The sequence below is a fragment of the Maylandia zebra genome, unplaced genomic scaffold (assembly GCF_041146795.1).
Source record: "Maylandia zebra isolate NMK-2024a unplaced genomic scaffold, Mzebra_GT3a scaffold01, whole genome shotgun sequence".
NCBI lineage: Eukaryota > Metazoa > Chordata > Actinopteri > Cichliformes > Cichlidae > Maylandia > Maylandia zebra.
This window is the reverse complement of record NW_027490031.1, coordinates 2,456,161-2,470,317: the sequence shown is the minus strand read 5'-3', so window position 1 is coordinate 2,470,317 and position 14,157 is coordinate 2,456,161. Positions and strand designations below refer to the sequence as shown.

Here is a 14,157-nt window from a genome sequence, read left to right as displayed (position 1 = left end):
CCACTTTGTGTTGGTCTTTCACGTGGAATTCCAATAAAATTGATTCATGTTTGTGGCTGTAATGTGATAAAATGTGGAAAAGTTCAAGGGGGCCGAATACTTTTGAAAGCCACCGTATCTCCACGAAAGAAACTTTCTAGATGGTGCCACGGATGGCAGCCTCGGTACTGCGCTCTCTTGCACTTTTCTTGTTTTTGTTTATTTTCTACGCTTTTGGTTACTCAGAACACATCACTTTCTCCAGAGATCAACTGCTAAACATCAGGCAGTCGTGTCACAATAGTTCTTATCCATTTTTCACAAACCCAGAAAGTTTTTGGGAGATTTTAGTTGGATGCGCAGCAGCTCTCTGTGGCTCCTGGAGGAGACGTAGACGGGGGAGTCGCCCTGGTGCGCTAATGAAACTATGTTGGCGTCTCCGCTCTCTTCCAAACAAAGTCCACGAATTACTGCTCTTAAACCGGACTGACAAGGACTTTGCAGGCTCTGCTGAACTCTGCTTCACTGAAACCTGGTTCAGTTGGGTCCCAGTTGAGTTCAGTTGAGTCCCAGACGCTGTCTTAAATCTGCCGGGCTTCCAACTTCACCGGGTGGACTGCGAAACGAAGCTCTCAGGGAAAACAAAGGGTGGTGGAGTCTGCTTCTACATTAATGGAGGTTGGTGTACTGATGTCACAGTGTTACAGAAACACTGCAGCCCAAACTTGGAAACTTTTTTCATCAATTGTAAACCGTTTTAGGCACGGTGGTTAGCACTGTTGCCGCACAGCAAGAAGGTCCTGAGTTCAATTCCACCATCAGGCCGGGGTCTTTCTGTGTGGAGTTTGCATGTTCTCCCCGTGTTTGCGTGGGTTCCCTCCGGGTACTCCGGCTTCCTCCCGCCGTCCAAAGACATGCAACTTGTGGGGATAGGTTAATTGGATAATCCAAATTGTCACTAGGTGTGAATGTGCGAGTGAATGTGAGTGTGAATGGTTGTCTGTCCCTGTGTGTTGGCCCTGCGACAGACTGGCGACCTGTCCAGGGTGTACCCCGCCTCTCGCCCTATGACAGCTGGGATAGGCTCCAGCGCCCCCCGTGACCCTGAAAAGGATAAGAGGAAGCGAATGGATGGATGTAAACCGTTTTATTCACCGTGGGAGTTTTCTTCCTTCATGCTGGTCGGAGTTTACATCCCTCCTCAGGCCAAACAACGCACTGTGCGAGCTGGCTGACCAGATCACCACCCTGGAAAGGAAATTCCTGGATTCTATTTCAGAAACAGAAGCCCAGGAAAGCCCCCGGACCAGATGGTGTTTCACCCTCCTGCCTCAAAACCTGCGCTGAACTGCTGGCTACTCACAAATCTTTTTTACACATACAAATCTTTTTTACAAGTACAAAATATTTATGACCACATTTTGAGCCCATACCCCTCCCCCAATCTACACTTTCATATTTTGTTGAATTCTTGTTTTTACGATGGAGCTATTTAATTTGTGAGTTTTATTGACTTGAGTCTGAGTGTTTAACCCATTAACACGTGTTGTATTCTTCGATTTGCAAATTTGCAATTGCTGTAAAATGTTTAGCATTGAAAAAAAATCCCTTTGATCCAGAGAGTTAGCTATATCATGTATTAACTCAGTAACTAAAACTGCAGTATTTTAAATGTAAGCTTACCTTGTTCAGAAATCAGATTTAACACGCTGTTCTAGGAATCCTTCAGACACAGTAATGCCAATAAATACTAATTTCTACCAAAAAATGTGCATTTGATGCAAAAGACTGCTAGCTTGTTCGTTTCTCAAAAAGTGTTCATGGGAGTGTAAAATGTTCAAATGTAGTTTTCAATAGTTTTTTTAATCCACTCTAAAAAAAATCCTCAAGATTTGCATCGTAGGTTTATGAACGAAAAGTGATTGAAGTAAAGAAATTGAAATAAAAAAAAATTACACTCATTACAAATTTAGCTGATTAAATAGAATAACACAAGTTTTTTTTAACAAAACTTTATTGAACAAGTGAACACACAAAGCGCAAAGTCATTTTAAAAAGACATTTTTCAGCAGTAATACCATAACAGAATATCTCAGAAACCGTAGCAGCACAAACGCTAATATTTATTGATCCCTGTGGGGAAACTACTTGTTTTTCTCTTCATTTGACTCACTCACTCAGTGAACCTCTCGGGGAGCAGTGAGGGTACCTCAGGATAGCCATTTAGTGGATTCGAACCCCCGACCTTCCGATCATGGGGCGACCACGCTACCTACTGAGCTATCCCTGCCCTGCTAACTGTCCCTGCCCTACTAATTTTACCTGCACAAATCTGCACAAACGTAGCACTAAAAAAGGAGACCATTTTGGTCTGTTTTGGAGCAGTCTGGGGGGATGGTGACATTTGAATGACCTATAAAATAAAGTAGCACTAACCGCTCCGCCTATTTGCCTTTACGTTTCAAGTGGGTGGGGGGTCAGCTTCACTCTGCTGTCACATCCGCACTTCTCGTACTTCCTAGTACGTGCTGTACCTAGTACGCGAACTGCGCGTACTCCGGAGCGTGCGGTCGCTGGATTGGGACACAGCTTATGAAACCAACTGTGACCTCTTTCTCTGAGTATAAAGACCAGAGCTCAGAGTCTCTGGAGCGGCTCTCTGGATGACTTCATTCCGCATTCAATGTGTCAGCTGCTGACCATCAGGTAACTCTGCTGCTGTTTCACAGAAGAACTAATGCTGAATAAAGCTGATGTAAGTCAGGAAAACTTTAGACACTGCCTCACTTACTTTCACATGGAGACGATCAGCGTCAGGAAAGACACAAAGATCAGGAGAGAAAAAGTTTGGGAAAGAAGGAAAAACCCAGAGTTGTTTGTGGGTGGGCCTGAGGGGCCAGTAGTGATGTGTCGGTCACGAACGAAACGGCTCTTAGATCTGACTCTTTGAAGTGAACGACGTGAGCCGGCTCCTTATTGGGAGACGTGTTTTTTTTTTTTTTCTCTCACCCTCTCTCTCTCTCTCGCACGTTTTTTCCGCTTCACTCCGCACGTGAGCCTTGTGCTTTACGCTGGGAAGGGGAGGAGGGGCGGTAGTTACACTTGCAGTAGCACAGGAACAGAGACAGAGGGAGAGAAAGAGAGCCAGGGACAACAACGTCACATTAGAAAGGTATAATATAGTATAGTATAGTATAGTATAGTAATATATAAAGGTACAGTAATCATCCACAACTATTTTCCGCTGCAGATGATAAAGGATTCAGAAAGTTTATTCATGCAGGTCCATATGACAGAGAATATGCATCTTCTTTTTGTTTTCATATTTTTTCATATTTATATTTTATTGTGTTGTGGTTTGCAGTGTTTTGTGTTGTTTCACTTTAAATTTGTTTAAAAGGAAAAAGCTGAAAATTTAAATAGTTAAAAGTTGAAATGTGAAGAGTTGGTTTTTGTATTATATGATTTATTTATTACATTTTATGTGGAGTAAATAAATAAAAGTATATTTACGGTGGCCACTAGGACAAAACATGTATAAAACACAACAGAAGTGCTCCAGGATGCTAGGGGGCAGTGTTGAGCTTTTGTTACCTGGTGGCTACACAAGCCAGGAAGTACCAACGACCAGATTTGGTGTGTGGTAGTAACAGGAAAATGAACATTTTTTAAATTATTTGAATATATATGAGTGCCTGTGTATAAATACACAAACAATACACACATGCTTTCAATTGTGTAATTTAAGTGATCTAGTAGCTCTGCTTTGAAGTTCAGTTCATGCTAGAAATGTGTTTTTGAGTTTTTACGTGCTTTGTCTCTAGGGGCCACTGCATATATTTATATATAAATATATATAAATAAAACAATAGTTTTTTTTACATTAGTAATTCATTCTGTGCATAATTTTATATTGTTGTTAATAATAAATTAATTAAAGCAACCAAAACCTGAAGAGCCGGTTCTTTTTAGTGAGCCGAGCCGAAAGAGCCGGTTCTCTAAAAAGAGCCAGAAATCCCATCACTAGGGGCTAGAGCCCGCCTCCCTCACCAGGGACTGAATTTTCTTCTTTTTTTTTAAGGAACAATCACAGCCCCCCAAAATTCACTTTGTTTGTTGCGTTTCTATTTTTTTCTGTTATTTTTCTCACAGCAGTTAAGTACAGTCAGTTGGTGGCTGTGCTGAGTGTCAGTAACAGTCAGAGAGGAGGGACTCATTGAACGCAGCACATAAGATTTTCTATTAAAAGTAGAAAAACACAGAGAATACGTTTAGTCTGCATTAAATCTGTTGATTTAAGAATTAATGGATCTTTGTATCAAACTGGCAAGACCCCAGATACTATAATACCCAGCTTGATGAAAGCTTCATTATAATGAGTTGTCTCTTCAGTAACCTTTGATTTGACGTGAATTCTCCTGTCAGTGAGCAGCATCTCTAACAGGGCTTCTTCTTTTAAAGCTCACACACAGCTTCATTCATTCGATTCAGCTCAGGCTGAAAACCCTGCAGCTGTTTCAAACACAGCAGAGTTTAGTGGATCTTTACTGGCTCACAGTCACCTTCACAGCTCATCTTGTAGACTGGACTTCAGGTGTTCAGTCAGAGTCAGGAAGTCTTTGTTCATGTGCTTGATTCAGTTTCTCAGACTCTTCATGTTGATGCTTTGATTCTCTGTGTTTACTCTCACTGAAAGCTTTACGTGGATTCATGTCACCTTTAAATTAAAGCAGGCGAACTTAGAAGCAGGACAGCCTCAGTTAATGAGCACAGACTGCATTTATACTCAGATACATGTCAGGAGGAACAAACTGCAGGACCAGGTTTGATTCCCTGCAGTGACACTCCTGGAAGAAAATATTTGACCGCAGAAATCAAAGAATGATATGTTGTGTTTGTGGAGCAGAGCTGTGAATATTAGGAGTCAATATTACTACAAACAGAATAAATCCTAAACTTCAAACTGTGACAAAAATAAAAAAGTTAGTTTAGTGAATATTTAAAATATCTTCCCAGAACCTGATAAAGGTAATATTTTTTGCTATGAGACAAACTCCTGAACATCTGAAAACCGTCAGTGATGGTGAAGGATCACATTTGTGTAACTGTGAGAGGATTTTTATGAAATCAAGTATAATCAAGTGTGCCTTATAATCGAGTGTTCATATATTTTCACATAACCAAGCTTATTGTTAAGGAGAATATAATGCATTCCTTACTTCAGTGTCTGAGATGTTTGACAAGTCATGATATAAGATGTATTCTTTAACCCAGTGTGTGTGATGTCAGATAAGCATGATATACTTCTATGTTTTTATTTTTAGTTTGTGTGTAGAGGTCAGATAAGCTGAGATAATGTCTGAACTTTCCCCTTTCTGTTAAAAGAGGAAGTACTATGTAACTCATTTTGCCTTATAAATAAAGCAACCAGCCTGCGCTTGAGTGTGTGTGATTTTGCTGAGAGGCACACACCCATGCGCATGTCTTAAAACTCTCTGAGTCGGTCTGCAGTGTCTTATTTCTCTTACTTGTGAACAAATGTCTGCACCCCTGACAGTAACAGTCACAGAAAAAGAGGAAAATCCAAAGTCCACTCTTTAATCTGGGTGGAGTCACAGAAAGAAAAGTCAACAACTCCACACATGGAATAATAACTGCTGCTTAGCAACACATTCCTTTGACTGTGACCACAGGAATGAGCTGTTCTGCTGGAACTCCTTTCTGTACTGCAGGCTGATTCACAGAAGCAGATTTCCTCTCTGTAAACAGTGAAACAAGAGCTTGTTCGTGTGCTTGTAATAAACACTCCTACACAGTGCTGTGCAGACATGTTAAAGCTAAAAACAGGTGCATAGAACCAGGCTGAATAACAACAACCCACACTCATAAAGAATCTAATATGAATCCCACTATATCTATCATGGTCCCCCATTTTGATGCAGTGTTTTGAATTTTCATGCAATTTTGATAATTCTCTATTATTTTTGAGTTCACTTGTATTCTATGGTTCCTAGGTTATTCTGTCCAGTATGGTTTATTATATTTTCCCTTGTGTCTTTGCCCTCTGTATTTATTTAGTTGTGTGAGTCCTTGTGCCTGGTTTCCTCTCCTTGTGTTTTATTCCATCATGTTTCCCCAGCCTGTCATGTCTGTGCTCTACCTCATGTTCCCTCACTCGCTCTTGTCTTCCTCTCCTCCACTTAAACCATAAGAACCAAGTGGAGCTGTGATGAGCCGAGCTAAGTACTAATGGAAAAGGCGTAACAGAGACTGTGAAGATTTAAGGTGATAGGAAATATAAATAACTAAAACTTGAATCTTTACTGAAGCTCAGTATTCGACACAGAGTTCAAGTTCACTGCTGTAATAACTAATAACGATTAATGTAATAATAACTTTCATATTGGCCATATTATATTTACATTACCAAAGTGAGATGATTTTGGTCTCATGAACAACATAAGCTAATTGTTATTTACTAACTAATCTTAAATAACTGTTCAGTACATAAATGAAGCCCAATAATCAAGTTTTACAGTCCTGTGAAAATACATATAATTGCAATATTGACTTTGTGACAGTTTTATTTGTCATATGCTAACTTGCATAAAACTGAAACTGATTGTAGTGGAAACACTTTAAAGTATTTGTATAGATGATAGCTGAGTTTGCATTTGCTTCATTTCATGTAAAGCTTGTATATAGACTTGAAGCTTTGAAGTTCTAAAAATGATTCATTAAATACATTTGCTGCTTTTAAAAGTCAAACTTTTCTACTGTCAGCTGGGATGATTTCAGTGAGCCTCCAAACATGACTGCTGCTTCGTTTTCCACCTGTGTTTACGTCCAAAGCTTGACACATCTGTACACATCTGTATGTTTCAGCTTTGTCCTTCAGGCACAACATGGTTCATCTTAACTTCCTGCTTCTATCATGGTTAAAGCTGATGAATCCTCTGGACATCAAACACTGATGGTGTTATTGGAGCTGAGTGAAGTTTGATGGCTTTATTATCCAGGCTGTGACACATGGCAGCTGTCAGAGCAGAACACAGGAAGTCAGCGGCTGTGTTTGAATTCAGCCTCTGCTTCCTCTGAAGGTTGATGACATAACAGCGAGGCCACAAAGGCCGTCCAGACTCCCAGGCTCCCAGGCTCCCACAAACATGTCCTCCTTCTCCCTGGATTTGAAGGACAGGTGGGCCCACCCTATCCCAAGATGCATTGCAGCGTGGTGTTGGAACATATATTTGGGTCTAGAGATGGAGCAGCGCTCTCTCTGAGTCTTTGAGGCTGTTTTCTGTTTGAGTCTGGCTTCAGTCTAATTTAGCAGCTGTGACATCAGAGATTGTAGGGGAGGAACAGCCACACCCACAGCTGAGTTTCCCACCCAGAAACAGAGTGTGGACATCACCTCTGTCTGCGCTGTGTTGGTCACAAGCTTTGTTCTGGGCTTTTAAGTGGAGGCTGGAGCTTGTGAGTGATGGAAGCTGAGAGCTGTGTTTGCACATGCTCAGTGTGACAGGATGTTGGCTGCTGTGTTTGCACATGCTCAGTGTGACAGGATGTTGGCTGCTGTGAAAGCTGAATGCTCTCTGGTTAGAAGTGATGTCACACATTAGGATAACTGTGCTAGCTCTCTGTCAGAGTACCAGGTCCTCGCTTTGACCACATGACTCTCAGTACACAGCATGATGTGTGCGCTGTAAACAGGAAGCAGAGGAGCAGGTCTGAGGCTGAGACTGAGGTCCAGATGTTTCCACATGTTTCTGCTCTGCCGTGTGTTTGGTGATTATTTCAGGTATAGATTGTGGAATATGACCAGTCTGATGTCAGCCTGCTTCTATGACATCACCTCTCTGTGCTGCCCCCTGCTGGCTTTGATCATTACTGACTGAGTCCTTGCTGCCACTTTATTAGGTACAGCTTGCTAACATAGGCTCAGACCTGCTTTGCCTTCAGAGCTGAGCCTTAAATCTTCATGGCTCAGACTCAGCAAGGTGCTGGAAACATCCCTCAGAGTCATGTGATCAGTGACGTCTGCTTCAGCACTGACAGATAGAAAAGTGCATCCACAAAAACAGGATATGTAATAATAATAATCAAATGCTGATTTTCAGCTTTTCAGACCTTTGTCTGGGTGCTAGTCCAGCTGTGTGTGTTTGTGATGACAGTGAATAAATGTCAGACTTAGTGTTAAAGTGTTAAGATGACATCAGCACTTTGACATGGATGGTAGTGAAAGCAGGAAGTGACAAATGTAGCACAGCAGCAGCGTTTAACACGTCTGAGCTGGAAACAGGAACATCATAGAACAGCTTCCACCTTCTTTTGCTCTGCTACAGTCTGGATGGATTTGCATTTAAAGATGCAAAGAGACTAAAATGGTTATGGTTATTAACCTCCACAGTGACAGGAAGTGTTTTTAAATGACTGAAACACTAAAATGATGCTAACGGCTGTCGTTAGGCTCACTGACAGCAATGCTGATGTGTTCATGTCAAACACTGGCTCAGGTCAGACTCCATCCTTCTCCAGCATGAGGCCGCCCTCAGACCGACAGGAGCTCTGACCTTTGACCTCTGACATCATGCACTTTGTGTTTTGACCTCGAGAGGGCGACAAATCAGCACAGACAGACATACTTAAATAGAAGACATGGGACATTGAAGCAGTTTAAACACGTCCATCCGTCCATGAACATGTAAGAAATCAAATACATTTTTGCTTCATGTCTAAAATATGTAGGAAATATTCTCGGTATAAAAGTTTCTGTCAAAGTGCAGCTGATCCACACAGATCCATTTCTGCTTTTGCTCAATTCTAATTTCCCTATAAATGCCTCTTCAGTGTTTGGTTCCTCATTAAAATTTCAATTCTCTTTCCTGACCTGAAATTATCGTGTTTGTCTGAAGCTCCATGTCAAGGTAATGCTTTCCTGGCTAACATCAGCTGTATGCAGCTTAGTTCCAGCACAAAAAGCACAAATTTGCCATTCCATAGTTCACGGCGACGGACTCACAGCTGGACCAACGAGGCTGCTGTCTTCCGTCTTTTAGCACATGTGAGTATAAATCTGGAATAAGAGCAGCAGCAGGGCTCTTTTTGAATTAATCTTTACACTCAGACATTAGAGGCACTTCGTTCTTTAAAGGTTTGAGATCCTTGAATTTTCTTCTCTGTTCTCTCTAAGTTTGTCTGCTCCATTTGAACATTTCCCCATTTTCTGCTCTGCACTTTAATAGCTGAACTTGTTATAAAATTAAAATACTACTTCTATATTTATGTCCTGAACATGCTGTTAAATCAGACGTTGTCCCTGAAGGAAAAAATGTCCATCCCGGTTTTCCCTCCAAGGCACGAGCGATAAGCAGAGTTTTGTCCTTTCCTTATAAGATTCCTAATTATTCAAAGTAACACTCAGGTATGCCATTCAGCTGGGTTAGTTACGACGTCGGGAGCAGCTTGGGAGAACAAGGAAACACAGACTGCTTCAGGTTGTCTTCCCAAATCGACTCAAAGGTTTATTTGATACACAGCAGTTTATATAGAGAAAAAAAGGTTCGTGTGTCAGCTTTCCCAGTTCAAACCGGTACAGACCAAATAAGGAAACGTCTTCCTGCCTTGTGAGCAAAGAAGTATCCTGTGTGTAGTTTATCAGTTCAGCTACAATTTATGATCATCCCAGCAAAATACACTCCTAGACATAAAATACAGAGTTCTTTCATTAGTGAATTCTGAAACAAACCACCTAGCCTTTAACGAGCCTTTTCCAGGAGATAAAGAAAAAGGGAGGATGGGAGTAAGGAAGTGGTCTCGTCTCTGTGGTGTTTTCGACCTTGGGGGACCAGCCTGTGAGTCCTACACATTAATTCTTGGGTCACAGAGAAAGAGAAAAACAACTAGTAGATGGGCCTTATTGAGTAACAGTTTTCCTGTATAAAACAATATCCTGTAAATGCTATCATGGTATCAAAATATCACAACAGTCCCTAATGTTTACATTTTAATGAAAACACTTCTGAATCTGACAGAAGCAATTTTATTTTAGAATCTTCCACCACAGCTGACTTTTAGGGATTTTTTTTAATTGCTTCCACTTTTCTTTACTTGTAATAATTGTAATAAATCGTAATCTCGTCCCCACCACTCATGAAACTAAAGGATTTAATCCATACTGTTCGTTTAAGGCAGCTGACTTGGTACAAAATTATAACAACAATGGTGACCAAGCATTTCAGCATGTTTAGCAACTGCAACTGTTACTTTTCTCACCAAAGAAACAGCTCCAAGTCTCCAGATCTAGCAAGCTAACCGAACGAGCATCATGTTTGTCTAATAAGATCGCAAAATAACGCTTGGTAAACAAAACTGAATAATTAACCAAAACAAGTTATGTCAAAGCATTCAACAAGTCAATAACTTAATTTTAGTGTCATGGCTACTGGATGGACTCACGTGCAGACAGAGTTCTTTGCAATCAAAAGAAGACAGTTTATTTACAACAGGGAACAACTCAGTGCTACATATATGTGCAGTGAGTTGGAAGGGGCTCCAGAGAGAGGGCGTAATCCACACACACGCTTCCTCTTCAGCACAGTCACCACCATATCAGCCTATTAGAGCACTTCGCTTTTACACTGCAGGCCTACTTGTTGTTCCTAGAGTATTTAAAAGTAGAATGGGAGGCAGAGCCTTCAGTTTTCAGGCCCCTCTTCTGTGGAACCAGCTTCCAGTTTGGATTCAGGAGACAGACACTATCTCTACTTTTAAGATTAGGCTTCAAACTTTCCTTTCTGCTAAAGCATATAGTTAGGGCTGGACCAGGTGACCCTGAATCCTCCCTTTAGTTATGCTGCAATAGGTGTAGGCTGCTGACTGTTTCTTTTTCACTCACTAAATCTATTAAGTCTTTATTTTATCTAATGTTACGATAACCAAAAAATCTGTTTTCATATGTAAAGTTATGATGGGTCTGTTCCATCTGGCCTAACCAGAAGTCACCAGATTCCAATGGTAAATGCACTAGTTCTTATATAGCGCTTTTCTGAGCACTCAAAGCGTGTTATATAACTTGTGCCCATTGACACAAGCACATTTTTCTTAGTGCTTTCTGACTAACATTCACACTCCGATGGATGCATCGGAAAGCAATTTGGGGTTAGTATCTTGCCCAAGGATCTCATGTTGATAGGGTTTTTCAGTGTTTTGTGAAATCATTGACAAGACCTGAAATGTAACAGATTTTCTTTTATATGCAAAAGTACTGTAACCGCAGTTTGTGGAACAAGCACCCCCCTATTCACTGTAGTCCTAAACAACCACACATACATAACCTTCTCAAAAAAGTAAGAAATATTACATATTTCTTTGTAAATGTACATTAGTAAAAGATTACATTGTCTCTGCATTGATGTTTTTAATGTGTCTATAGATGCAATATGGAACGGTCTGTACATGAGCAGCTGTTGTATATGCTGCAGAATCTGGGAGAAGAGGAGCTGAAACATTTCCACTGGTACCTACAGAATGTACCTGTAGGTGATTTCACTACCATTCGGAAGTGCCATCTGGAGAAAGCAAACAGACTGGAAACTATAGATTTGATGGTGCAGACATATACTACTGACCATGTGATAGAATTGGCGACATCCATTTTAGAGATGATGAGTCAAGGTCAGTCTGAGAAAAGAGACACTCAACACAGTAATGCAATATGCAGGCACAACATTATACTGAGTTTCTCGGAGGAACCAACTCAAGGTATTAATAAATTACTATCTAATCTAATTAATAAATCACTTTTAAGAGGCCATGATTCAAAATGTTCTTTCATCCAACAGGAAATCCCTCAGTTCAGGCACCTTCATTACTTTCATCAGAAGGTAAGAGTTAAATACTCTTAGGAAATGTTTTTAATGCAAAAACGTTTTGCTTGTTTTCGTGTGGTGTCTCCGTCGTCCTAGTATGTATTTTTTATTTTGCAAGGTCAGCTTCTCTCTGAGAGTCAGCATCAGCTAAAATTAAGCTACACCAACACCCTTAGTGCAAAAACCTGCACAAAGGGTGTTGGTGTAGTTTCACTGCACCACTGAGCATGAGATACAAGCACAACCAATAAGAATTGCCTTTCTCAACCAGTTTTTACATTATAATTTTACTTTGGTGTGTCAGTTTTGTGTTTTATACTGGTTATTCTGTCTCTTGTCCTGTATGTATTGTGTTCAGTTTTGTTTCCCAAGTTGCTAACTTGAGTCACCGGTGTCTGGTTTTTCTTTGCCATGTTTGGTTACTTGTTAGCTGTGTTAGCTGGGTAAGCTGTGTTTTAAGTTTGACTTATGCCTGCTGAGACCTGCATTTGGTTACTCACTCCACTACCAAACAACATTTCCCTCCACAAGATCAGATTGCTGCCACTCTTGATCAACCAGCGCTTTGTTAATTCTGACAGTATTACTTGCTGGTGTTGATTTAATCCGGGTGTCATTAAATGGTAAATGGCCTGTATTTGTATAGCGCTTTTCTAGTCCCTAAGGACCCCAAAGCGCTTTACACAACCAGTCATCCACCCATTCACACACTGGTGATGGCAAGCTACATTGTAGCCATAGCCACCCTGGGGCGCACTGACAGAGGTGAGGCTGCCGGACACTGGCGCCACCGGGCCCTCTGACCACCACCAGTAGGCAACGGGTGAAGTGTCTTGCCCAAAGACACAACGACCAAGACTGTCCAAGTCAGGGCTCGAACCAGCAACCTTCCGATTACAAGGCGAACTCCCAACTCTTGAGCCACGATCGCCCATTACTGTCAATGTAATTTTTTTACCTAATTTATGGTTATCCTGAGCCAACATTTTCAGATTTACTTAAATGTCACCTCCTCTGGCCTCGGGAATACAACTGACTAACTGAGGTGTGACTAACTGAGCAGGAAAGTGTTGGTGTCACTTGCTGCTGTCATACTGCCAGTCTTTCAATTAAGAACTAAGCTAATACCATGTTAAGCTAGCAAATTCCTGTAGATACAGTAAATATATATATATATATATATATATATATATACATATATATATATATATATATATATATATATATATATATATATATATATATATATATATATATATAAAATAGAATAGAATAGAATAGAATTCAACTTTATTGTCATTGCACATGCACAGGTACAGGGCATCGAAATGCAGTTTGCATCCATCCAGAAGTGCTTTAGTGATATAGATATATTACAATATATATTACCAATAATATAGATATGTAAGTATATTACGAAAAAGGGTCTATTATGGTATGTTATAAAGTACACGGTATGAAGTATGTTATGAATATTTTATAACTATAAGTATGTACAGGCTGTAGTGAGTACAAGCTATGTAAAGGCTATGAACAGGATATAAATATGAAATAAAAAACTATACAGAAATCTGAGATATACAGTTATAAAGAAATGTGAACTATGCAAGTTATAAACAGTTGTAGGATTAAAAATTATCGTATGTACAGAATGATTATTTACACAGAACTATACAGTAGTGCAGTTAAGATAAGTGAGATATGTGGATAATTTCTACAGAGGCTATATAAAGTGCTAGAGGTTGTGAGTGGTGGTTCAGTCCATGTTATTATTGTGTGTTTGAGGGTACAGTTGTCCATTGTGTGTGTAGGTGGTTGTGGGTGTGTGTATGTTCAGTCCATGAGTTTAACGTGGGTCAGATGTCAGGAGGCAGAGTTCAGGAGTCTGACAGCTGTGGGGAAGAAGCTGTTCCGGTACCTGGTGGTCTTAGTCCGGAGGCTCCCAGAGGGCAGGAGGGTGAAGAGTCCATGTGATGGGTGACTGGGGTCTTTGATGATTTTCCCAGCCCTTTTAAGACACCGCTTCCTGTAGATGTCCTTTATGGCAGGAAGTGGTGCTCCGGCGATGCACTGGGCAGTTTTCACGACCCTCTGCAACGCCTTCCGGTCCGAGGCAGAGCAGTTCCCGTACCAGACTGTTATACAGTTGGTCAGGATGCTCTCAATGGTGCAGCGATAGAAGTTCACCAGGATGTCTGAGGACAGGTGGTTCTTCCTCAGAGTCCTCAAGAAGAGGAGGCGCTGGTGAGCCTTTTTGACCAGCTTGGAGCAGTTGGTCGTCCAGATGAGATCCTCGGAGATGTAGACT

General features: G+C 40.8%; 1 long non-coding RNA gene across 1 annotated transcript; it reads left to right on the top strand.

Annotated features, from left to right (window-relative positions):
- Nucleotides 1-2,458: 2,458 nt before the first annotated feature.
- Nucleotides 2,459-12,960, top strand: LOC143415610 (uncharacterized). Its single transcript, XR_013096028.1, has 3 exons — nucleotides 2,459-9,043; nucleotides 11,414-11,742; nucleotides 11,823-12,960. It is a non-coding gene; the product is annotated as an uncharacterized LOC143415610 (long non-coding RNA).
- The last annotated feature ends 1,197 nt before the right edge of the window (nucleotides 12,961-14,157 follow it).